The sequence below is a fragment of the Zeugodacus cucurbitae genome, chromosome 5 (assembly GCF_028554725.1).
Source record: "Zeugodacus cucurbitae isolate PBARC_wt_2022May chromosome 5, idZeuCucr1.2, whole genome shotgun sequence".
NCBI classification, from domain to species: Eukaryota; Metazoa; Arthropoda; class Insecta; order Diptera; family Tephritidae; genus Zeugodacus; species Zeugodacus cucurbitae.
The window spans coordinates 71,200,568-71,226,760 of NC_071670.1; the positions used below are offsets into that span (position 1 = coordinate 71,200,568).

The following is a 26,193-nucleotide window of genomic DNA, read 5'->3' on the forward strand; positions in this document are numbered from 1 at the left end:
CACAAAAAACCTCAAATACCTAAGTTCTCAATTTGAGACTCCATGACTTTTACAACTCCTCTTTGAACGGACTGCACTCCCGTATTCCATTAATATTTTCATCGAAATTGTTGACAGAAAGGTCTAAAGTCCCAGCTCTGCGCTGGATAATCAAAATAGTAACTCTTTATTAAACCTCGACCTTTGATTATCTCGATCCCACATGTACAGCGGAAATACCTTCTCTCTGTGATGCCAAGAATTTCTATATATAGACCAAGGTACCCTTTACTATCATGACAAAGCGCTTGGAGTGTTTTAGTATGGATTCTAGCCAATTCGCCATTTGACCGAAGGTGGACTTTCAAAAGCCTCAAGTCTCATGAGATGAAAGTGTTGTCGTCTGTCCATCAAAGGACCAAAGACCTCTCATACATGCACCTTACGTGTCTTACTAATTCCAAAAATTCGGATTTATCAGTTTTTCCATTTGTTCGACCAAAAAATTATGTCATTCTTAACGACCCTTGTTGGCCTTATAGTATCTAGTATTTATAGAAAACATCTGTCTCATGTTCAATACTCGGATCTATTGTTTTAAAGGAGTAGCGACGAACAGCTCCATTTTTATTTCCTAGAACCTCACTTCTGTTTAATTTGAATTTGTAATTTTCCATGATTTATATTTCCATATTTTTGAGTTCTCGAGATAATTAATTTATGAAAATATCGAAAATTCTCTTTCTTCTTAATTGCTACAAAACTGAAAAATATTTAGACATCGTAGACCACACGTGGAACGTTTAAAAAAGCATTGAATATTATGCTTACGCCCAGCAAACGCCACAGGCATACTCGTATGTGCAAGAGCACAGAGCAGAACAGACACAAAGTTTATGTGCCAACTGTTGAGCTTCCGTTTTCTTTAATATTTTTGTGAAACTGTCACATGCCACCCACAAATCCTTTGGTGGCAAGCAGCGCGCACCAGCAACCCAGTTGGGTGGTGGATTCACTGAACACAGAGAGCAGCAGGGCGAGCACAAATGCTTCCTCATTTCTTCTTCTTCTTCTGCTTTTTGCCGGCTAAGCCAACGTATGACGCTCATTCACACAAACACATCACATTGGATGCTCCTACTATTGGCAAAACACAGCGAATACATTTAACAACAATAAGAGCAACAACAACAACGCACCAACGACGCTTACAGGTGTTTTGAATGCTACAAGAATGCCGCTGCTCTGCTACCAAGTGGGGGGCGTAAAAGTGGTAGTTTGAGGTCTAAAAGAGAGCGAGAGAGCGTATGTGAGCACATTTTAAGGATTTTCGCCGCGCCATTAAGAGCTTTTCTGTCACTTTTCACTGGCTATGTGCTGTTCGCAAGGCATGTGGCAAAAGCTCTTTTATGCGCTGCATGTTGCTGTTGTTGCTGCAGCAAAGTGAAAGCATTTGGCTCGACTTTGCTCGGTGTTTTCCTACCTTCACGGTGGAAATTGCTTCAGTTTTGTTTGAACATTCGGTGCGCACAGTACGTCTTGTGGCAGTGAACGCGCGACGAATATATTTTGAATTTGTTGAATTTTTGAGATTCAATCTCAAGTGTCTACATACATACATATAAACTGAAATAGACATTAACAACAACAGTAGATATAAAATACAATAAATAACCAACAACATGTAAACTCAACCATCAGTGAACAAATCCGCCAACTTTGTATTAAAGTGGTTTTTGTTGTTGTTTTTTGTTTTGGAAAAATTCAAGTGTTTTTTTTAAGTGTTTTGCAAAATGTTGCCCAAGCATTTGCAGCAAGTTTGTGAGCTAGACTCGAAAGATTGAAGTGGCAGTGCAAACAAAAAAACAAACAACGAAAAGAAAAACAAAAAAAAAATAGAATTTGTGAAATATTGAAAGTAAATAAATAAATAATAAGTAAGCAAAGTGGATTGTGTTTTACAAATGTATTTCATTGTGCCAACATTAGATGTGACGTTGAGGAGCAAGCAGTCCCCCCTACCCTCAACTGTCGTCCGTCTGTCCTTTCGCGTTTACGTTCAGTTTACTGCTTTTGTTGATTTCCTTGCTCCCCTTTTTAGCATACTTCCCAGCGCTTAATGCTTTATGCCTCTACACACATATCCATCACCCCAAACGCTATTGTCTGGCTGACTTGGCTGTGACTACCTGTTTCTCGCGGTGAATATGTCAATTGTCGGGCTGTCTGCTTGCCGCACACACACACACACTCACATAACGGTAAATGCATAATTATGTGCCGTTCAAACTGTCAGTCGTGCGATTTTTCCTACTAACCTCTTTCGGTCTCTCTGCAGGCTTGGCCTATTTTCCATTTTATTTGTGTGTCGCTATGTGCGCTCCTTGCAACACATTTCCCACCTACCGCGCCGCCGTCAAAGCTAATCAAGTGACTGGCTTCACTTTATGTATTTCATTAGTTACCTTACAGACCTCACTCTCCACTCCTTGTATGTGAGTATGTATGTTTGTGTGCTCTGTTGTCTGTGCTGTTCTGGAGGCAAAAAGTCCCGGCGGCGTCGGCGCTTGCTTCCTTTGCACCAACATTTGTTGTCAGTTCATATTAATTTTACTTTTATTACAACGAAGTGTACATCCCAATGCCCCTGCCTCCTGCCTCCTGCCTCCTGCTGTGTCACTTCCGTTGTTCATTGTGTTCGTCTTGTTTTTGTTTTTAGCTTTTGGTGCGTGTCATGTCTGCTATCCTTCGACATTGTTGACATTTTTCGTCCAGACACACACTTCATTATGCGCTTATGATTTATTTCCAGCATTAATGTGAATTTTCGTTTGCCGCTGAGCGCAGTAGAGCGCGGTCAAGCCGTGTCTTTTGTTGTTACTCCCTGTGTATTATGCGCTTTGTTGTTTAGTTCTTGCTTTTTTGTTCACTATCTTTACTAAATCCACGTTCTTTGTATGATTTATCTTTTGTTATTTTTTTGCCGTTTAAAGTTTTTTGTTTTTGTTGTTTAAAAGCTTGTGCTTTTTTGATTTCTTATGCTTTTCCCACATTTAAAATTTAATATCCTCTTTTCGTAATTTTTTTTTGTTTATTTTCCGTTTTGTTAACGTGACGTGTTTCGTCTGAAAGTGACAGTAACAGTTAGTCATATTGTTTTGCTATTCAATGCAAAATGTCTGTGTGCATATTCCTGCATGTGGGCTTAAATTGCTCATACGCAGTGGTACCTAGAATGTGTGTCGATTTAAAAGTTGCGTATACGCCGTGTTTTACCAATCTCAGTTTTAAAATGTAAAATTTATTTTGCAATTAGACTCTATTTAATGCAAAAAATAAATTACGAAATTTTAAAAGTGTAAATCGACATTTAAAAAAATATAAGAATGTCAAAATACAAGGGCAATAATTAATAGATCGCGATAATAAATACAAATTTAATATTTCTGTGGCAGAAAAAAAATTATTGCATTTTCTAGTACAAACTTAAATTCAAAATTTTATACTTATTTATATGAATGAAGAATGTTTAAATTAACTAAAGAGTGTAATAAAATCACATTTTTTTTTTGTTTTTAGTGTTTTTGCTGATCATTCAGTTTTTCTTGAAAACCATTATCCTTTATCAGTCGCCGTATTTGTGTACCAAAAAATACTTCCTATTTCATTTTTGCGTCGTTGAGTCCTGAATCCTGATTTTCTCAACGATTTTGTGGCTTTGGCACAATTGGTTCAATGAAGGATGTGTATATTTGCCGAATATAAGTTTGGAGAATGTGCTGTACTGGTAATGTGTTTGATCTTTGTTGTAATGCCTTTTGTTTGAGTCAAACAAAGTCCAATTTATTGATACGAGGGCTGCTATATATATTTCTGGTCTAATAATGAAAATAGGAATATTTATCAACGAAAATGGTTTAATTGTTTTTCAAAATATTCTCCATCAAGATTTATACACTTTTGCATACGCTCAAACCAATTTTCGAAGCACTTTCTTTGAGCCTTTTTTGAGCGATTGTCAAATTGTGCGGGATCCAACGAGAACAAACCTTTTTTACGGCCAGGTGTTCATGCAATATCGAATTTATGCTGGCGGGAGAAATGCATAGACATGCCTCTATCTGAAGGTATGTTACATGACGGTCTTGCATTATCAGTTCACGTACGGCATCGATGTTTTCTGGCACAACGGCTGTTTTTGGACGACCTTCACGGAATTCGTCTTTGAGCGAGCGTCGGCCACGATTGTATTCGTTGTACCAATTTTTCACAGTGCTATAGGATGGTGCTTCATAGCCATACAAAGATTTTAGTTCATCGCACTCTTGTTCATCGATAATCCACGTCGAAAGTTGTGAAAAATGATCGCACGAAAATGTTCACGAGTTAATTCCATTTTTTGGCCGAGATGAATTTTTTAATTCCCTGTAAATAAAACAATTCACGATTAAATGACAAAACGTTCTGAGTGATGTTATGTTAAAAAATGTCAAACTTTCCAATGGAAATGTCAGATTGCACCTGGCAACACTTAGTGTTGCCTAGGCCAGAAATATATATAGCAACCCTCGTATAGCAAATGACATATTATATTAAGAAAATGGTTGGTCTATTTACTTCGAAAAACGTTTTGAAAACACAGTGAATAAACTCTGTTTCATATTTTTTTTATTGTTGAAACGGTTCAATTAATTTTTTTACGAAATTCCGATACTTACACTTCTATTTGGTGCTGATCAATAATTTTAAGATTTTCAATCAAATGTACCAATTTTTTCAATTTGCACATTTCTTTTCAAATTTTTGAAGTTTTATTTTTAACTCTGTTTTTACTACGATTTTATTTCATTTTTAACTCTTTCTACATATGTCCTCTTCGTGTTGTTCGTTAAACCGAGTACTTATAAATCCTCGATGTTCATTAATTAAGGTACTCTATGTAAACAATTTTCTTGTTCGATATAAGCGGTTTTCATTAAAACGAATATTCGTTATTTCGGAAAACTACTGTATTTTGATCTATGCTTTTTTATTTGATAATACTAAATTTACTACCCTTCGCTTGCCCGCAATGCCTCCACCACCCAAAGACTGACATTTATAACTTCATTTGCTGCTGTACTCTTCCCTACTTATGACCGCTTATATTATTCCTGTTGCATTGTTGTCTGTGCTATTAAATTCCGAGCCGAGTTTCGCGCATCATCCAGCCGATAATCACACGAAATTTGACGCACATTTGATGCCCAAAAACAGCGCCAGTAACAAGCGATCCACGAATTTTAAAAATCGAAATTGTGGCACACTTTGTTGGCGGTCACGTCCGGCACGTTCACGTTTCCCGATGTGGTTTGAGATTTACCGTTTAATGTGCGTTTTATCCCCACGCAGTGCACTAAATATGATTTCTTCGCTCCCTTCGAGTAAATATGCTATCGATATCGGCACTGCGTCAGCTTGTGGCTGCCACATTTAAAGCTGTGCGAATGCCATCTCAGCCACCTCAGCCATTACCAGCGAACACTTGGCAGCCGATTAGGGGAACATTATTGCTTTCAGGGTGTGTAGCAGGTGCGATTATTTACGCGCTCTTAACTGTTTTGACATAAAGTGTTTTTCTATTTACTCTCATACCTACATACATTTATGTGTGTGTGTGTGTGTTTAAAGCTGTAAACGCCGACGGGTGAAACGCATAATTTCAATGTAATGAACTTCACGTTCCTCCTTGGCTGGCTGGCTGGCTGGTTGGCATTAAGAGGGGCCATTAAATCCGCCGTATACAAATACACAAATACAGAAACACCGTAGCGAGCGTTGTGCCACGTTGCAAGCGTCAAGCTGAGCGATATCAAATGATTATACAGTTCGTTTTGTGTTTTTGTTGTTTCATTTGGCTTTGTTTTCAAAATTTATCAGGCCCACATTCACTTTCCCTCACGCGCCTTCCTTCCTTCCTTTCTTTCCGTGTTGTTTTCAAGCACCCCTTCATGTGTGTGTGTGTGTGTTTCGTTGGTTCAGCTGTTGAATAACATGTGGCGCCCTCAAATTTAATGCAATTTATATTCATTTATTCGACGCTTGCAACACATTTGGCAAATGAGCGAGATATTTGCGTTCACATGTACTCATATATGCGAGTACACACACCCTTGTAGTCGTACCCATTCATGCAAGTTGGCTGAGTTCATTATACTGCACCTACATATATACATATGTACATTCGCGTACTTATAAGTAGCTGTAATTATGCCGACCTGAAATATGCGCCAACGTGCTTCAAGCCAAATTCAACACAAATTAAAGATATTATTTAAAGAAACAATAAATTTGTAAGGAATGTTTTTATTTTTCTTTTTGTTTTTGTTATGATTTTTGTTGTGCTGCAAGTGTAGAGAAAAAATTAAATTTTAATTACATATTAACTTTCCACAGGGGCGAGTATTTATGTTAATTGTAATTATTCGGTTGTGTCTATAGGTTGGAGTTTTTGGATTTATGAATGACAGTTAATTGCTTTGCTAATTATTAATTTCTAACATTGCCCATAAAGATCTTAAGTCCTTTTTAAACCATGAAAATTTGCTATCCGCGATATCACTGCTTCCACCAACCAAATGTGTAGTAGAGGGGGATATTTCGTCCAATAAGCCTCTTTCTTAGCTTGAAAATCAACAAAGAAGGAAACAAAGAATGGTAAATTAAAGGCTCAGAATCCTAATGAACATTATTATTATATAACCTTCATTTCGATCGTTTTCCCATATCTCAGAAATTACTACCAACTAAATTGGGTACAAAATAGTTTATTGACACCTTGATGTTAAGGATAAAATGTGAAAATTTGGTCTACTTTCCATATAAAACAAGTAAGGTAAGGCTAAGTTCGGGTGCAACCGAACATTTTATACTCTCGCAATTATTTGAAGAAACTTACAAACATACAAAATTTATATACTATATGAGGGCTGAGGCAATTCTTTCATTTTCACCAGCAGGGTACACTATATCCATCTGGGGCCTTGAAAAGTTATAGTCCGTTTTCGACAATCTTTTCACAAGTGAAGTCAGAGATGATATGTACTATTTGTGTAAAGTTTTATTCCACTATCTTCATTGGTTCCTTATGTATACATGATAAAGTGAAGGAATCAGATGGAATTCAAATTTGACTTATAAGGAAAGTAGTCTTGGTTGTGAACCGTTTTCGCCCATTTTTTATCTGTGTTATCAGGGTTTAAAGAAAATATTATATACCGAATTTCATTGAAATCTGTCGAGTAGTTCCTGATATATGGTTTTTGACCCATAAGTGAGCGATGCCACGACCATTTTTTATTTTGTAAAAAATCTGAGTGCAGCTTCCTTCTACTATTATTTCTGTGAAATTTTGTGTTTCTGTCGTTTTTCGTTAGTGAGTTAACCCACTTTTAGGGGTACATAAGATAACCGACTGCAGAAAGTTTGGTTTATATAGCTTTATTGGTTTGCGAGTTATATATAAATAACCGATTTGTGGGCGGGGCCACGCCCACTTCCCCAAAAACGGACGGACGGACGGACGGACGGACAGACATCCGGATTTCAAATCTACTCGTTACCCTGATCACTTTGGTATATATGACTATATCTAACTCGTCTAGTTTTAGGTATTACAAACAACCGTTATGTGAACAAAAGTATTATACTCTCGTAGCAACTTTGTTGCGAGAGTATAAAAATTTTGAATTGGATTGACTATAACTTCTCAAGGACGCCTATATCGCCCACGAAAGCCTCAGTGGTTGTAGCTAATTTGTTACCAAAAATATTTACTTCCCCTATCTCCTATATAAATTATATTAGATTTTTTAAACTTCCGATGGGCTTTATACCATATACATATGTATATCGGTTAATATGTGAGATAACTTAGCATAATAAAAAAGATGAGCGTATAATCTTGGATACGATCTAGCTTGTTGGAAAGAACGAGTGAAAAGAATTACCCCAGTCTTCATACACTATTATTAAGAGTTTCGTTATTCTATTGGAACTTAGCCCATCCTTTCTTCTTATTTATTGCTATATTTAAAATACACTCTTGAAAGCTTTTAGAATTCAACATTAGCATACGATTGTCATTTCTTAAACCTTAAATCGGGAACTAAGCATAAGTGATTAAAGTCTCTACAGCTTATGCCAATACTTAGTTTCTCCAATATTCGTAAGTTCTCAGGGAACTATTTGTTATCTATCATTATATATATATATTATAATTATTATTTATCAATCATTCTCTAATCTCAATCTCTGTAGTGTATTTAAATATTTTTTTGTTTATTTTATTTATTAATTCCCAGTAATACACGTTATTTAATGTTGGCACAATGTTACCTCAAACAAATTCCTCTACATAATTTAATAATCTTCAATATTTTTAGTGCCCCAAAAGGCCGTGTGAATCAAACACATTAAATACATTAAATAAAAAGTGATGAACAATACAAAAGAAATCGTGCAAAATAATTTAAAAGCTCAAAAAAACAAAATTTTCAACAAAAGCTTACAGCTTTTTGCTGCGTAAAATAATACGACACAACAGTATAAGATTAATATATGTAAATAGGTAAGTACTGTTTAAATTATTTATCTACAAATTTTTGATGAATGTGCAAGTGAAACAATTAAAGGCGAAAAAAAATTAGGAAAAAATTAATTTTTGATAAAAAAGGGTTGTGGAAATATAATAAAAGCACCCCTATAGGTTTGGTTTCACGTTAACGAGTAAACTACACGAGTAGGCAATGCAGTCATAACTTTTTTTTACGGATTTCATAAAATTTAAGTATACATATATAGCAGTGCCATTTCATTCATTTCACTACATACTCACTAAAACGCAAGTATTTAAGTTAGCCATACACGAGACATTTTAATCTCAATTTAATCTAGTGATATTATTTTTGTTTTTCTATACTCGAAATTATAACGAAAAAGTTGACTTAAGCACCCACCGAAAGATTTCCATTATCCTCTTGTTGTCCCAAGCAAATACCTGTGATTTCTTTGTTGTGAAAACGTTGAAAACATACCTTTTGTGTTTGTTTGTTGTTTGTGTAAGTGCTTATTTAGAGTTTCGAATTGCCATGCAATCCTTTTCATTTCAAGGCTATAACTCCAATTACCAAACAAAATAGGAATTCTCATTAAAAAGTTTGCCCCCAAACAACAAAACAAAACAAACTGACTTGAGTGATGTGTATTGTAGTGTGTTATGTAACTTTATATATTTATATATTTTTATACAAGCTGGTATTAAACTTTTTAGTGTGTAATGCAAGTTGTGGAATTTTATTAAATTTCTCGTGAAAGCTTAAGGCATTCCACTTATAATTTCATTATTTCATAAATTCATTGCACATTTAATAAAATCATGTGGAGATTACAGTTATGAAATATACATATATATATATATGCATATAAATAAGCTTAGTCTGTTCCAAATCGCGTGCATACCTAATTTGTAGACACACATATACACAGTGCAGCTCAAAACTAGGCATAAATTTGTTTGCTGATTTTAATTAGATTTCATTTTATTTTTCAATGTAAGCCCATACACGTCTCTTCCTCTCTCTTTTTCTCTCTCAAACACACAAATAAACTAGAAGTCATTTTGATTTTAGTTTGCCTTGAAGCGGTAATCTCTTTTACCTCTCCAGCCCACACACACTGCACAGCCTCCTCGTCTGGCATAACACGCACGTGCCACTATAAAATAGGTCTTTCTTCGCAGAATTCTCCCATGTAAACGGCAACAACTCTCGTATCAGTGGAACGCTTTATCATTATTTTGACAACATTCACTATTATTTGGCTTCACATAGACATACGTGGAGAAGACCCACCTCTACTACATTTTCCACGGATCATATGGCCCGTGTATAAATTAATGTAAACAAAACTAGCAAACGATTATTTGTGGGTCAAAATGTGTATGGCTCCGTGTGTTTGTAAGAGATTTGAATCTGCTCTTTTGTTGTGTGCGTTTCCAAGAATTAACTTTGGCGTTTTTGAATTTCGTATACACCTAAATATCCTCCAGTTTAACAGTTAGCTTGTATGTGTGTGTCTGTTGTGGAGATTTCCACAAAACATGACAGCTCAAATGACAGATCATTTTTCTGTTAGATTGAGTTGAATGCTCAAAATGTGTTTCTGATTAGTGAAAGCAATTCAGTTTAATTTTGGTTTTCTCAGTTAATTTGAGCTGAATATTATTTGTTTGAAATATTTAAATATTTTAGCAATTCTCAAACATAAAAAAATTGGATATGATGGTCCTTCAAGCTACTTTGTTTTATGATTGACTATACAAACTATTTTGCAATTGGTAAACATTTTTATTGGATGAAGTATTATTTACTAAACATGGCGCCAAAAAAAAAATCGGATTTTCCATATACAATAAAGGAAATAAAAGCTTTCAACTACAATAATAAAGTTCCAAGCGAAGTATTTAATTTAATGGAAAATTACATATTTGGTCGGGGAATTAATTTTTGATATTATTTCCTACTAAAGCTTACGATAGATGGCGCAGTGTGTAATTTTGGCTGTTCTTTTGGTGATTTTTATCGATAATGATGTGGATAATTATGTTGACTATGACATGTTGGTAGGTAAAGGCTTTTTCTCAAATAAAAATATATAATATAATAAGTTTTGAAATTTAGAAATAGAAATCTTATTAATTTTCCACAACCAGTATTGTATCTTATTAAATATATCCGACTACGCTTCAGTACTGAACTGTCGGACATCAGATACGCCTTGGTTGTGGGTGAGGTGGTGTCTAAGTAAACGGATGGACGCACTTCGTAAATACTGGCAATCGGAGCAGATGACAGACAGCTATGAGGCCACATTGAGCTTACTCGTATGTTTGAGCCACTGGACCTGCTGGATGTGCTTAAGTATGCGCAGTTATGTGTGCCGTGTGTCAGTTCATAAATTTTACATATGCCAGTGTTTTACATTTATTTGAGTGTTCTGTCTACATCGCATTCGCATTCGCCTTCGTTGCTGTTTTTGTTGTTGCCTCGCTGCCCGCTGCGGCGTGTTGACAATATACTTTCGTGTGCTACATATGATAGCTGTGTGTGAAATTGCCTGATTATCATTGTTGTTGTTGCTGTTGTTATTGTCTGCCAGTTATTGCGTGCCGCAATGCCATTTGAGGTGACGCACACACGAGTGTGTGAAGCTTTTAATGTTACCAGTGCCGTTACTGTTGTTCCTTTGTTGTTTTTGTCATTCGTGACTCCTTCCTGTGACGCGCACAACCGCAGAAATTTACGACAACGCAACGGCCCACAGGTGCCGCCAGGGCGTATAAGTGATTCCGTTGAAATGATTGCGTGGTTGTCTCGCTCGCTGTTGAATTACTTTTTGTGTTGTTGTTGCGAGTGGGTGCGTGCGTATGTGCATGTGCATAAGTGGGTTCCACTGTCAACCACATATGCTGTCACTTAGGAGCGTGCGTACGCCGCTAAATGACAAACGAGTATCTGTAAGGTGTCTCATGGTTTGCTATTAGCACTACACGCATTCGCCATTCACCACACCACTCCGCGCACCCTTGCATGTGCTGTGTTGCATACCTTGCAGCCACGCTCACTTTCAATGGTGCGACATTAAATGCTGTCCATGTGTGGGATTTACATTAATTTCTAAGAATTTGAGATTGTCCGACGCATGAGTATCACATGCGTTTTGCTCGTACTTTGCTAGTGTGAGTGCTAATGCTGGACCTTCGCACGCCTGCACGCACACACGCTTATGGAATGTAAGGACACTCATATACCCATGCACACATCTGTTTATATGTACGCAGAAGTGCCCATATATATCAGTCCATGTTCAATTCGACTGAGCAAAATATTTGTCATGTGCTATTCAAGCGTCTTCATGTCACATCAATGATATATACAGTAAGAGACTAAACTGATCAGAAAACTTCAATAAAAGCGAATATCTTTTGTATTTACATTTACTTTAAAGTACTTTATTTTAAAATAATGGATTCTGAGAAGCTCTAAGTGTGAAGTGTGGTTTGTGCCTTGGCTTATATTTAGTAATTTATAAATTTTAATACACATTTTATATGTTCTCTACGAGACCTTTTTCGGACTTTTATCCTGTCTGACATACTTCTAAAAATTTTCTGTGAAATATAGGGGCTTATAACTATTTCACTGTGCTATAAGGCTTCATCTGCATATTTCATTAGTGGTCTTTGGAGCTACTTCTTCTGAAAAAGTCGTTTAAACTCTCTCTAATATAAACATGCTCTATCCGGTTTAAGACAGGACAAACCATGATTTTGTTATTTTTGCGTTATGCTCCGGGTCATCGTTCTCCATTACTATATCGTGTTGCCTATGAAAGATATGAGGTCTCGAGAATGGTAGTATAAGTACTTGCATGCGTACACCATCAAATCGTCCAAGTACACCTAGAACACTGCCACTGCCAAGTGATCTTATATCAATTTTCTTATTCACTTTCATATACGCTAGCTGGCTGTAAGGAGTTAGTTTTAGTTTCATTGGACCAAGTGACTTTTACAAAGTCATCAACGGTAAAATTGCCATAATTTGTAATGCATTTTAGACGGGCCTTACGATGTGCTTCTTTTTGTATCGCTCGGACTTCATAACGTCGTTTTCACAGACATCAACTCCAGGGATCTCCTTAATAACTTCATGTATCCAACTCGGTGCCAGAAGAGATATTTTTGCTATTGTCGGAGACGACGACCGCCAGTCTTTTGGGGGACTAAAACATTACAGTGGGGTTTGTGTTTTGATCTAATGGTTGAATACGAGGGATATTTTGTATTTACTTTAAAAAATATTACCAGAGGAATGTTAATTGGTGGTATTAACATTCACTATAAACAAAGATTACCAGATTGATGGCACATCCAATATATTAAAATATCCAAATATTATTTTATTGATTTTGTTTCATATATTCATGAACAGTTTAGTCCCTTACTGTACAAATATTCCAAATATTGATTTGTGTGCATGTGCAGACACATGCTTATCATGGCGTTCCTGTGGCTGCACATGTTCGTTTTGGCATTTGCGCACGTCAGAGGAGCTTAAGGCAACAATTTATAAATATTGTCATGTTCGCTTGTCCATCGGCTTGTCATGTCCTCTTGCTGCCGCTGGCATTATGCTGCTTGTCGAGTCATACAAGTCACTGATGAGTCGTGTGCCACAAATGCGTTTTATTTTGCACTAATAATTAGATTACACCCGCACCCAATTACTGACAACAAATACTTATGTCCGTCCAATCTACACATTTTCTCGTATTTCATTTAATAGGCATTCCTTTAATAATCATCTTAAACTTCTTTTGTTCAGCTTCAGCTACGCCCATTTGTTGGTTTTGTTTTTTTTTTCGTCTTTCGCTTGTTAAATTAAACAAATCGCCTCACATAAAACTTTGCGGCCATAAAGCGGCAGCGACATTGATAATAAAAAGCGCCAAAAATCGCATTTATGCTCATGAAAAATTACACTACTTACGCACAAAAACAACAACGATGAGCATAAAAATTCAAAATTTCCACAATAAAACAAGCCATTACACACACACACGCACTCACACAAACACAAAGAAACTTGCGTACCGCCTCTGCCTGCTTATTACTGAGCTTTCGAAGCACACCCTGTCAACCGTTGGCTGGCTGGCTGTCAGGCTGCTGCAACGCCAGAAGACGCAACACTTTAACTCGTATTTATTTATTTTATTTTATGGCGCTCGTAATATGCGACCGCTTTCGTAGGTTGGCGTCAATACCGTTAAGGTCGCGTCACCGTCGTCGCACAGTCTATTTGTCTGCAATCGTGAAATTTTGCAATTTATCAGCAAATATAAACATAAATGTACATTTTTCAAACGTTTTACAGCAATTGCGCTTACATTGCTTTCTTTTTCTTTTTGTTTTTGTTTTTGTAGTTGTTATTGTAGATTCGGTATGCGAAAGCATATGTGTGTGTATGTAGAGATTATAAGAATTTGAAAATTGTGTAGCTGAAACAACTTAATAGAATCTGCGAAATTTAGAGCAGCAACAATATGCTACAATAACAAAAACTATAAATTATATAGCTGTAAAAAACTACAATGTTGTCGTACTTTTACTGTTTATCTTAAATAGCTTGCATAACTGAAATAACTAGCCACCCCTCAATCCTTCGGCGTCTAAGGAGAATGTAGGAAAATTGAAACTTCTCTGAGTTAATTGTAGATCTTCAATGGACTAGAGAGTCTAGAAAGGAATGGTATTTAATTATTATCTTTTGTAAACACCTCCAGAATAACTTTATTCTGTACCTAATATGAATTAAAATATTCAAACAGGTGGCAACTCTCCACAAAAAGAACCTATATTATGTAAAAGCTTTAATTTACATTATCAGTGTCATTGTATGAACCTTTTTTCCTTTTTAAAAAATATTTTAAAAATTACTGGATCAAACAGATGGCAACGTTCTAGATTTTTCAGTTTTAAACAGTAGGAACAAATATGAGAATAACAATAACAATTTAATCGTTCAGAAAACAGAGATTCACTTATAACCTCAGCCCGGTCTATATAATCGGAAAAGAATTCGATTTTTAACCAGGCCTGGATTAATAACTGGACAACTTGACGAACTTGACTTGCGTAGTAATAATAATGCAGTAGGTAATTGAAATAATCATAAAAAATATTAAATGAATAAAATTTTTTTATTTTTGAATCTTGTATTATCACAATTTTAGTGCTTTTTAAAGCTTTCATAGCCACCAGTGGAGCTTTCAAGTTTCTATTATTCAAAGCAAATGATTAAAGCAAAGGTTTTATAATTTAACTCTCGCATTATATACGGATAAATAGTAATACAGTAAAATAATTTAATTTTCAAATATTTCATGATCACAAATCGACAACTTTTTAAAGCTTTCATATTCACCCTTGAAAGCTCCACTGTCAATTATTTACGGCTAAAGATTAAAGCAAAGCTATAAGGAAATCTCCTTCACATTACAAGAAAATATCAACAACTTAAAATGACTTTGGCAGCGCAGACTCTCTACTCATTCAGCGTCACTGGATAAAATCATCGGTTTAAAAAATTGATGATGTTTTCCTTCGAATAACTTTGCTTTTAATACACAACTTGGCTATTTTTCTTTCTCTACTTGAAGTTGTTCCGAGTCTCTGGGACATATGAGTGTCCTTACAATCCTCCACCATAAGCTTAACTGTTTTACAGCACAGACAGCAACAACTTACACACACGCATTGGCCCATTGAACCGTACAAGTTGCTGACATTAGCTATTATACTTGCACCTCCACATCCATCGCATGTGTCTGCCTGCACTCTGCACTCTACACTTGGAGAAACTAAAACGAGCAATAAGTGAAGAGTGAACTATTTTATAATAATACTACTTTGTAACTCGGCAAAGACTGTCTGTGATGTCTGGTACATGCTGAGAGCGTGTGACGCACGCACGCATGTTCTGGCGGCGCTGCTGACTGCCGAGAGCGTGTGCCAGTCGTAATCCGGCAGCGGTTAATGCACAGGACATTGTCATTGAAAGTTTAAGCGGTCACTCACTCACCATTTCAACATTCTGCTCACCCAACTACCAAGAGCTAACGGGTTTTTACCGCCTGTGACCTGCTGCGCTTTGTTGCTGTGGTCTTTTTGTTTGTCTTGCTTTTTGCTTTTTGAAGTGGTCGGATGCCGTAGTTGCAGTGCTGGCCGATTATGCAGTCATGTGGGATTTGTTAAAGTCACTAAAGAACCCGTTACTGACCTAAGACAACGGCAAAGTTTCATTAGCTTTATTAAAGAGATAACGAACTACGGAGAAGAACAACAAATCCCGTTTTGTGTTTAGTGACATTAAGTACAGATAAGTTACTTGAAATTCATGGTCCATGCAGCAAATATAAAAATTAGAGGATATTCAAATCGAAAACTGCAGAACACACAACACTGGGACCTATTACATTCGTCTACTCCCCAGTAGTACGAACTGAGACAGAAGAACTTTGCGAACTTCGCGAACCTAAAAGCGATAATCTAAAGTTGTTATCTGTAAAAACCAAATATTGTAACTAAACGAAAATGCGTAACTTAACGTAATGTGAACATAACACATGGAACTTAACATAACTTAATTCAACGCAAATCACTTAACTCATTAACAAATAAATTAGATCTTTCAACTGTTAGAGTATGTAATGCTTATAAGCATACTTCGTGGAATTAATTTGTATAGAGATCTATAGATAAAGATCAAATGTTAGCTACTCTAAACTATCTTGCTTTTGAAAAGCCTAGGAAATGGGACTTCGTGGAATTGATTTGTATAGAGATCTATAGATAAAGATCAAATGTTAGCTACTCTAAACTATCTTGCTTTTGAAAAGCCTAGGAAATGGGCAAAATGATGTGGCGATGATCACAACTAGAAACTCGTTTCTATAACCTCAACTATATTGTAAACAAATACAATTATCCATATCAATTATGCACGATCTATTGAACTCACTCATAGAAACAATGCGCTCGCCCACAGTTAATAGCTATGAGACTACACGCTCTCCGGTTGCTAAAAATAGCGCAGAAAGCGAAATCGGATGCAAGCGAGTAATTATGAGATTGGCAACTAGTGGAAGACAGGCGGCTGGCGTTGTGATGCAAAAGAGAAGCAAGAGAAAGCGCAGTGAGCTCGTAAATATGAAACAGCTTTGAATGTGCATAGAAAGAGACACAAGTCAAAGCTGAAACAATCAATTAGGAGAACGAAATTAATTGAACGGTCATAAATTGGCAGAGTGTTGCCAGCTGCTGCTGCTGTTACTACTGCTCTATGAGTGTGGCGTCAGCTACAGCGAAGAGAATGTTGCCTATATACAGCGGATGAGTCGAGTCGTCATGGAAAAGCAAGAGACATGCGATTTAGAGAAATTAATTATGCGAGCGTTTTGCAGTTTCTTCTTTCTCCACTGCGCCGCATTAAGTGGCTAAGTGAGGCATCGAATTGGAAATAGACTCGGGGGATACACACACCCATATTTGTCTGTAGTTTCTGTGAATGGAAAAGCAAAACGGCGCAATAGACGCGATTAGTCAACTGCCTTCGATAGCTCAGTTGGTAGAGCGGTGGACTGTAGTAAGAATTTGCTTTGCAACAACAGTAAAACAGTTGGCGCGACGATCTACGCATACTGTGGGTCGCCGCATTGCAGACATCCATAGGTCGCTGGTTCAAATCCGGCTCGAAGGAGAACATCCAGTTTTTTTACACTCTAATTCCTTTTTCTCTGCTTCTTGTGGAATTTGTCATGTTCAATGCACTGACTGCACTATGAATAATTAAAATATTTAATTAATTTAATAATAATAAAGTAATGACGCATTTAAAGCTTTCGTGCGAATTGAAAGTTGATCGGTTAATGCGGGCTTACCACAGTTAATGCGGTAATGTTAAGTTATATTTGTATATGAATATACTCGTATGTATGTTTGTATATTTGTGGTTTTAGCTTTTAATTATGTCTACCGGCGCTTCGGCATTGGCAAATATTTTCTGCGTGTTCAAAATTTAAATATGCTAATGTTTTTGTATGTGTGTGTATTTATGTATTTATACCTATAAGTTCAATTAATGTGTGTTTGTTGTTGCGGTTTTGCTGTCTAAATTAAAATTAATGAAATTAAATGGCTTACACTTTAGCATTTTATTAATTGATTCGACAACTTTTTTTACCGAATTAACTTAATGATTTTGCGGAAGATTTTTTCTGGTTTCCTGTTCTAAAATAAATATTTTAACACATAAAATGGAAAAGAAAGCATATTTAATATGTAAAGAATAAACTTAAAATATTTTCATTTTTTATTTAATATTTCATAAAATCTTTGTATTACTATTGACTTGCCTAAGAACTACAGGCATTGAGAACCACAAGTTCGATACCTGAGCCTGAAAATATATGAACCGTTTTCGAAAAAATTTAAATGAGCGAATCAGATTGAATTGTTATATGGGAAGTAGGCGTGGTTGTGAACCGATTTCGCCCATGTTCTAGATAATCCATGATATCATGAAACATTAGGTACTAAATTTTGAAACACTCATCTCCTCAGTTTCTCTCAGATATTTGATAGAGTCCTTGAAGCTGTCTAGTTTATCGCAAATTTTTATTTGAAACAGCGCATACATTTCCTTTAATATTATTGTTCAATCTTATATGTATGTATGCACAATATTCTACATCTCTACTAAATATCCTGCCTTCCACAGTAAAAATATAGCAAAGACAGCATAAAAATTACAGCAATGCATATAACATAAACATAACATAAAAACATAAACAAGTGGCTGATCAATCAAAATTGCAAATTTTCATAATATTGAGGAGTCAGTGACTCTTCGAGGCAATGACCTCGGCACAAAATATGCTGGCGGAAAATGGAAGCGGACCAGCTTTACAGCAGATAAACTGCTTTAAAAAGTAAATATATATACTTGTACAGTTATTTAAAACATTACTACAGCAAAGTCAATCAATAACAGTGCTATATGCATGCATACAAACATAAGAATATGCATCCAAAAAAATATATATATATATGCTTACAATGATTTCAACGCCACCACCATCGATTTTTGACTCTGTTGGTGTTTGAACTCTAAATAGTCCATTGCTTTGGGCTTTTATTTTGTGAGTTCTATAAACACATAAGTTGAACGCGGCTTGATGTTGAACTTAATTCGCGGTAATGTGTGATGATGATCACAATTATGTATGAGGACTACACTGAGGAGAGACTCTTATTTCTTAAGCATTCTTTATTGCAAGCTGGTGATGATGATGGGAGCTTTGACTTCAGGATTTCGGCGTTTCGTAGTTGTTTGAGGTTTTTGCGGCGAAAAGGCAACAACACCAATGTGCCATCCACGCAAATGCGTTTTATTGCCATTTTGATGTGAATTTTAGTGTTCACTTGATTGTTGAGTTCACTGCCCTGACCGATAAGAAGCATCAGCGTATATGTATATCTTTTTCTTTTTGTGCCGTTTCTATTCCATCTTGGTTCGTCCTTTTTTCCTTATGCCATTTCCTAAGTCACATTTAATGCTTTGGCAGCAAGTCATGTTAGTTTATAAGTTATTTGACCTCAACAGTATTGGATTGTGGGTGGCAGTTTTCATATCCTTTATTTGTTCTTTCGCTTGTTGTTGAAACGCTTCAATCGTCTTGACTGCTTCTTATCATTGTAATGCCGTTAACGAGATAGGCTTGTTGGTTGTTCGCATCTGTGCTCAGCTGTGTGTGTTTTTGTGTTATTTTTCGCACTTAAAACGTATTAGTTTCATTTGATTCTTTCACTTTTGTCTCCCTTTCACTTTCGTCTTGCTGTTGTCTTTGCTGATGTGGTTGCTTTGTGTTGATTTTTCACATTTTTATTATTGTTTTATTTCTTCTTAACATTAAAACTTAGACTCACAATTGCTGTTTGTAAGACAACGTAGAGGTAGACAGAGAAACTCTTTGTAGCTAATTTTTAACAATTTGGAAGATACGGATTCTGAAAAATACCGAAGTAGTTTAAGTCCACTTATAAGTAAGGCAGAAGTTATATATTTTTAATGCTTTTCCTTCATTAGATCGTCCTTTAAAGGTTCATAGAAACTAATCAAATAACACTCTCAAACGAGAGTGGCGAATTTTCTAATAGAGCAGTCATTCTATATGTGACTCTAGATCTGTTGGGAAGTACAACTTTGGTTATCTGAAAGTTCACACTTCGTTGTTGGTTCGTGAATTCTTTGACTAAAAACAATACTGAAATATTCTATATTCGTCAGACGTAGCTTCGTGTGAATTTTTCCAATTTCCAAAACTAAAGAGAACCGTAATTTTACAAGCAATGAGAAATCGCTGAAGAAGCCAAAGACTATCCCAAAAATCTAGTTTGTGAAGTGTTTCGACAACTGGAAGAAGCGCTGGCATAAGAGCATTATATCGAATGGTGACTGTTTTAAAGGCGAGAAAATTAATGTAGACAAATGTATATTTTTTTGATTAATGAAAAAATGAAAATGTCCGTTATTTTTTAACACACCGCGTATGAAGGCCTATCTTTATGTATGAAGCAAATGCTGAGAGTCATATATAAATACTCAACTGTGAGTGATGTGGGTGCTTGCCGTCCGAGTGCTAATGTACTTTGTGAACTTTTTGCTCATAACGAAGCTAAATTTATGAAAACAGCAAACTCACATCCGAATAAATATATGTGTATGTACATATGTACACATACATTTTCCGTTGCTATTTACATTGTATATATATATATTTGGCGTAGGAACCGCTTTAAGCGATTATAGCCGAATCCACCAGAGCGCGCCACTCATTCCTCCTTTTTGCTTTTTGGCGCCAACTGGAAACACCAAGTGAAGCCAGGTCACTTTGCACTTGGTCTTTCCACCGGAGTGGAGGTCGTCCTCTTCCGCGGCTTCCTCCAGCGGGTACTGCATCGAATACTTTCAGAGCTGGAGTGTTTTCTTCCATCCGTACAACATGACCTAGCCAGCGTAGCCGCTGTCTTTTTATTCGCTGAACTATGTCAATGTCGTCGTATAAATCGTACAGCTCATCGTTCCATCGCCTGCGGTATTCGCCGTTGCCAATGTTTAGAGGACCAAAAATCTTGCGCAAAACCTTTCTCTCGAAAACCCCAAGAGTCGTCTCATCGGATGTTGTCATCGTCCACGCTTCAGCGCCATACATCAGGACGGGAATAATGAGCGACTTATAGAGTTTGATTTTGGTTCGTCGAGAGAGGACTTTACTTTTCAATTGCCTACTCAGTCCAAAGTAGCACCTGTTGGCAAGAGTGATTCTGCGTTGGATTTCAAGGCTGACATTGTTGGTGTTGTTAATGCTGGTTCCCAGATAAACGAAATTATCTACAACTTCAAAGTTATGACTGTCAACAGTGACGTGGGAGCCAAGACGCGAGTGCGCCGACTGTTTGTTTGATGACAGGAGATATTTCGTCTTGTCCTCATTCACCACCAGACCCATACGCTTCGCTTCTTTATCTAGTCTGGAAAACGCAGAACAAACGGCGCGGTTGTTGCTTCCGATGATATCAATATCATCGGCATACGCCAGGAGCTGTACACTCTTGTAGAAGATTGTACCCTCTCTATTTAGTTCTGCAGCTCGTATTATTTTTTCCAGCAATAGATTGAAGAAGTCGCACGATAGTGAGTCACCCTGTCTGAAGCCTCGTTTGGTATCGAACGGCTCGGAGAGGTCCTTCCCGATCCTGACGGAGCTTTTGGTGTTGCTCAACGTCAGCTTACATAGCCGTATTAGTTTTGCAGGGATACCAAATTCAGACATCGCGGCATAAAGGCAGCTCCTTTTCGTGCTATCGAAGGCAGCTTTAAAATCGATAAAAAGATGGTGAGTATCGATTCTTCTCTCTCGGGTCTTTTCCAAGATTTGGCGCATGGTGAATATCTGGTCCATTGTGGATTTTCCAGGTCTAAAGCCACACTGATAAGGTCCAATCAGTTCGTTGACGGTGGGCTTTAGTCTTTCACACAATACGCTCGACAAAACCTTATATGCGATATTGAGGAGACTTATACCACGGTAGTTGGCGCAGATTGTGGGGTCTCCCTTCTTATGGATTGGGCAGAGCACACTAAGATTCCAATCGTCAGGCATGCTTTCTTCCGACCATATTCTACAAAGAAGCTGATGCATGCACCTTATCAGTTCTTCGCCGCCGTATTTGAATAGCTCGGCCGGTAATCCATCGGCCCCCGCCGCTTTGTTGTTCTTCAAGCGGGTAATTGCTATTCGAATTTCTTCATGGTCGGGTAATGGAACATCTATTCCATCGTCATCGATTGGGGAATCGGGTTCGCCATCTCCTGGTGTTGTACTTTCACTGCCATTGAGCAGGTCGGAGAAGTGTTCCCTCCATAATCCCAGTGTGCTCTGGACATCCGCTACCAGATTACCTTCTCGGTCCCTACATGATAATGCTCCGGTCTTGAAACCTTCTGTTAATCGCCTCATCTTTTCATAAAATTTTCGAGCATTACCCATGTCGGCCAGCTTTTCAAGCTTTTCATACTCACGCATTTCGGCCTCTTTCTTTTTACGTCTGCAAATGCGTCTCGCTTCCCTCTTCAGTTCTCGATATCTATCCCACCCCGAACGTGTTGTGGTCGATCGCAACGTTGCGAGGTAGGCAGTCTGTTTTCTCTCCACTGCGGAACGACAATTCTCATCGTACCAACTGGTTTTTTGGCGTTGCCGTAGACCAATTGTTTCGGCTGCAGCGGTATGCAATGAGTTTGAGATGCCGTTCCACAGCTCCCTTATATCGAGATGCTGATGAGTGCTCTCAGAGAGCAGGAGTGCAAGTCGAGTAGAAAATCGTTCGGCTGTCGGTTGTGATTGCAGCTTTTCGACGGCGAACCTTCCTTGTGTTTGTTGACGGGCGTTCTTTGCTGCACAGAGGCGAGTGCGTATCTTTGCTGCTACTAGATAATGGTCCGAGTCAATGTTTGGTCCTCGGAGCGTACGCACGTCTAAAACACTGGAGACATGTCTTCCGTCTATCACAACGTGATCGATTTGGTTGCGCGTGTTTCGATCAGGGGACAGCCACGTTGCTTGATGAATTTTTTTATGCTGGAATCTGGTACTACAGACAACCATATTTCGGGCCCCAGCGAAGTCGATCAGCCTCAGGCCGTTTGGCGATGTTTCGTCATGGAGGCTGAATTTTCCGACTGTTGTGCCAAAGACACCTTCTTTACCCACCCTGGCGTTAAAATCGCCAAGCACGATTTTGACATCGTGGCGGGGGCGGCGCTCATAGGTGCGTTCTAGGCGCTCATAGAAAGCGTCTTTGGTCACATCGTCCTTCTCTTCCGTTGGGGCGTGGGCGCAAATCAGCGATATGTTGAAGAACCTCGCTTTTATGCGGATTGTGGCTAGACGTTCATCCACCGGGGTGAATGCCAGGACTCGGCGACGGAGTCTCTCTCCCACCACAAATCGAACACCAAATTTGCGCTCCTTTATATGGCCGCTGTAGTAGATGTCACAAGGACCCACCTTCTTCCGTCCTTGTCCCGTCCATCGCACTTCTTGGACGGCGGTGATGTCAGCCTTTAGTTGTATGAGGACATCAACCAGCTGGGCAGAGGCACCTTCCCAATTAAGAGTCCGGACATTCCAGGTGCATGCCCTCAAATCATGATCCTTAGTACGTTTGCAGGGGTCGTCATCAAAAGGGGGGTTTCTCATCCGAGGCTCGGTGTTTGTTTTCATTGGGGAGATTTTTTTATGTGGTGGGTCCCAAGCCCTACGCACAACCGCACAAGCGGGCTTCGCCTTCTCACTTTAGCTCGCCTCCAAACGGATGTCTGTTAGCTACCCAGGGGATACTTGGTCTAAAACCGGAAGTCGTGAGCTGCTTGAGTCATATGCAAAAGAATCGTTCCTGGCCACTCCCAAGTGAATGGCAATCAGAAACTTTCCTCACTTGCGTGAACTTCTACATATGACCCCATCCCCCAACTTCTACATATGACCCCATCCCATTGTATAGTTATGCTTATTATGTTCTGTATGTATGTAGCTTGTTTACGCATTTTTTCGTCAACAACTGTATTTATTGATATATCGTACAAACTTGTACATACCATATATAAATAAATATGAATATCAGCTATATATGTATGAGTTTGTACAACAAAAATAATAATAAAATAAAACAAAACAATAAAAAATATTTGCCATATATAACGGTGCTTTCAACCAATTTACATATTAACTTGTGTGTGTGTACACATATAATACATACGAACCAAAAAGCAAACACTTCAGCGTAGTCAAGGGATCTGTTGTTGCTATGACTCTCATATCCGGATCGCACATACATACATATTTATACATAAATAGAAATGAATGTCGACTTCATTGTTATTGCTCTTGAATGTAGCATTCGCTGTTGTAAAGGATATGCTCTGCTGCTGATATTGTTGCCTGCCTTCCGGGTTTGGCCTCATCGCAAACGCTTATAATAATAAACAAATGAGTTAATATCTATGCGAGAATATGTTAAATACAACTTGGAGGAGGGTACCTGTTAGGCATGAAAGTGGCATGTTCATGTGTAATGGTGACACAGTATTGATTCGAACGGCGCTATTTTTAGCTCAAGGCGGAAGTTAGCAAAACATCGCCATGCTATTTACAAGTGTTTAACATTTGCTGTTTCGTGGCGTATTATTATGAATAAATGGAGAAATGGAATTATGTAAATACAGCACTATGAAGACTCAATAAGTTGAAATTAAAATGTGAGATATCGTCTCAGTGTTTGAAAGCTCCTATTTAAGATGACAGCTTGAATCTCTCGTGGTAGTTTTTTCGCTATGTTTAAGCTCTGTTCTCTTATAAAACAAAATTACACGAGATGACTAAAGTGACATGTGAATATCTCATTATGTTTTATAAATCTCTTGTTTTTTCTAGGCATACAATAGTTCTTTTTATCAAAATATCCTCTGATTTTTTTTAATAAAATTAAAATTTATAAACCATTTAATATTCCAACATTTTAGAAGGTTTCGAAATATAAAGGATTCTACTAAAAAGTTAATTTTTGAATAATTTGCTATAATTCTTTACACATTTCAGCTCCACAAATGTCTATATTCAATCTATAATTGTTCTACGAAGACTTGTTTGTCTGCTGAACAAAAATCTGCATAAATACCTCATTTATAGTGTGACATAGTACGTCTAAAATCAAAAATAGGAATATAAGTTTTCAAGACCCTCAGTGCTTGCGAGGTAAATCTCTCAGATATTTTAATGAAAGTCAGTTATCTCCTCTATTTCCCTATAATACTGTGTGTGGCCAAAATCGGGCCAATACCTCCTCTATCCCCCATATATAATACACCTAAATTGATAATTGAGTTCGAATAACACCGCGCTGAAATGTAGGCAACACATTTGAGAAACAACAAAGGTATATTTTTAGGCAAATAGTTACATTTAGTAAAAACGCTCGGAAAATAAATTCTGACCATTTTACAACTACGTAAAACATAATACTGTTATTTATTTATGATAAACTGTAAAAATATGGTTTGTAAAACCTGGAAAAAGCCACAAATGAATACAAAAACATTTCACATATATTATATGAGTTTGCAAGCATTTAAGATTCAACATTAATTCTACTTAAAAGCGCAATAAAATATGCCAAACACCTGCTACCCCGTCCCCCTTTGTGTTGCGCCACAATGCCAAACAATTGCGTCTGAGAGGTGTGTGAGCATTTGTTCGGCGAGCAATAAAAATTGAAATCAACAATAGAGATCCCCATTTATTTGTTCAGCAGCCAACAGAAGCTGCAACAGCAACAACAACAAGTACAAAAACAAAAAAGATCAAAAGCAAGCACAAACAATAATAATAATAATCTTTCGAGCGACAGGTGTTGTACTGATGACGTCACTAACGTCATTTACCATTCACCATTCTCAACACTCTGGACGACGCCAGACAAAGAAGAAAATTCAATTTGCAGTTTTGCGTAAACAAAAGCCAATGGAAAGCCGAGAAGTGTAATCATTTCAAGCAGGATGAATGCGCCTCTATAATAAAGAACCAGAGAGAGTGAAAGGAGGGAATAATAGACAAAGCGAAGTGTGAAAGTGAAACTGCCATGGAAAAGTTGTTGGAAGCGGAAATTAATATCTTGACGGCGCTGAGATGAGCACGAAACTTTAAACAACAGGCTTAGCTTTAAGAGAGACATAAAGCACAATGTAAATGGCGACCATGTCCGCTCTGGTGGCGACGGCGGTGGCGGCTAATCGTCGCCTCATTAGTGACATATCGAGATTTTAATGCTGGAATTTCGTGCTTAATGTCGTCTTCATGGTTACAATGAATGTCTGCAATGTGCGTTAAGCGCGTTTGTTGTTTTCTCCATGCTATTGTTGTCTCAATTGTTGAGCAGCGCGTGAAAACAGTTCTTGTGTTCATTAAAATGGCAGCTTCTGCAGCTTTGACTTGTGT

At 37.5% G+C, this 26,193-nt stretch overlaps 1 protein-coding gene and 1 non-coding gene across 6 annotated transcripts in view; both read left to right on the forward strand.

Annotated features, from left to right (window-relative positions):
* Window positions 1-1,150: 1,150 nt before the first annotated feature.
* Window positions 1,151-26,193, forward strand: part of LOC105218303 (eye-specific diacylglycerol kinase) — a 195,211-nt gene continuing 170,168 nt past the window's right edge. For 2 of the 5 annotated variants that reach the window (XM_054231546.1, XM_054231548.1), the window contains exons 1-2: window positions 1,157-1,916; window positions 8,403-8,587. The gene's annotated coding sequence lies outside the window, so the exon portion shown is untranslated. Of the gene's footprint in view, window positions 1,917-8,402; window positions 8,588-26,193 lie in introns of all 5 variants that reach the window. The other 3 variants (XM_054231544.1, XM_054231549.1, XM_054231547.1) reach the window with 2 other exon arrangements.
* Window positions 17,187-17,336, forward strand: Trnay-gua (transfer RNA tyrosine (anticodon GUA)). Its single transcript has 2 exons — window positions 17,187-17,223; window positions 17,301-17,336. It is a non-coding gene; the product is annotated as a tRNA-Tyr (tRNA).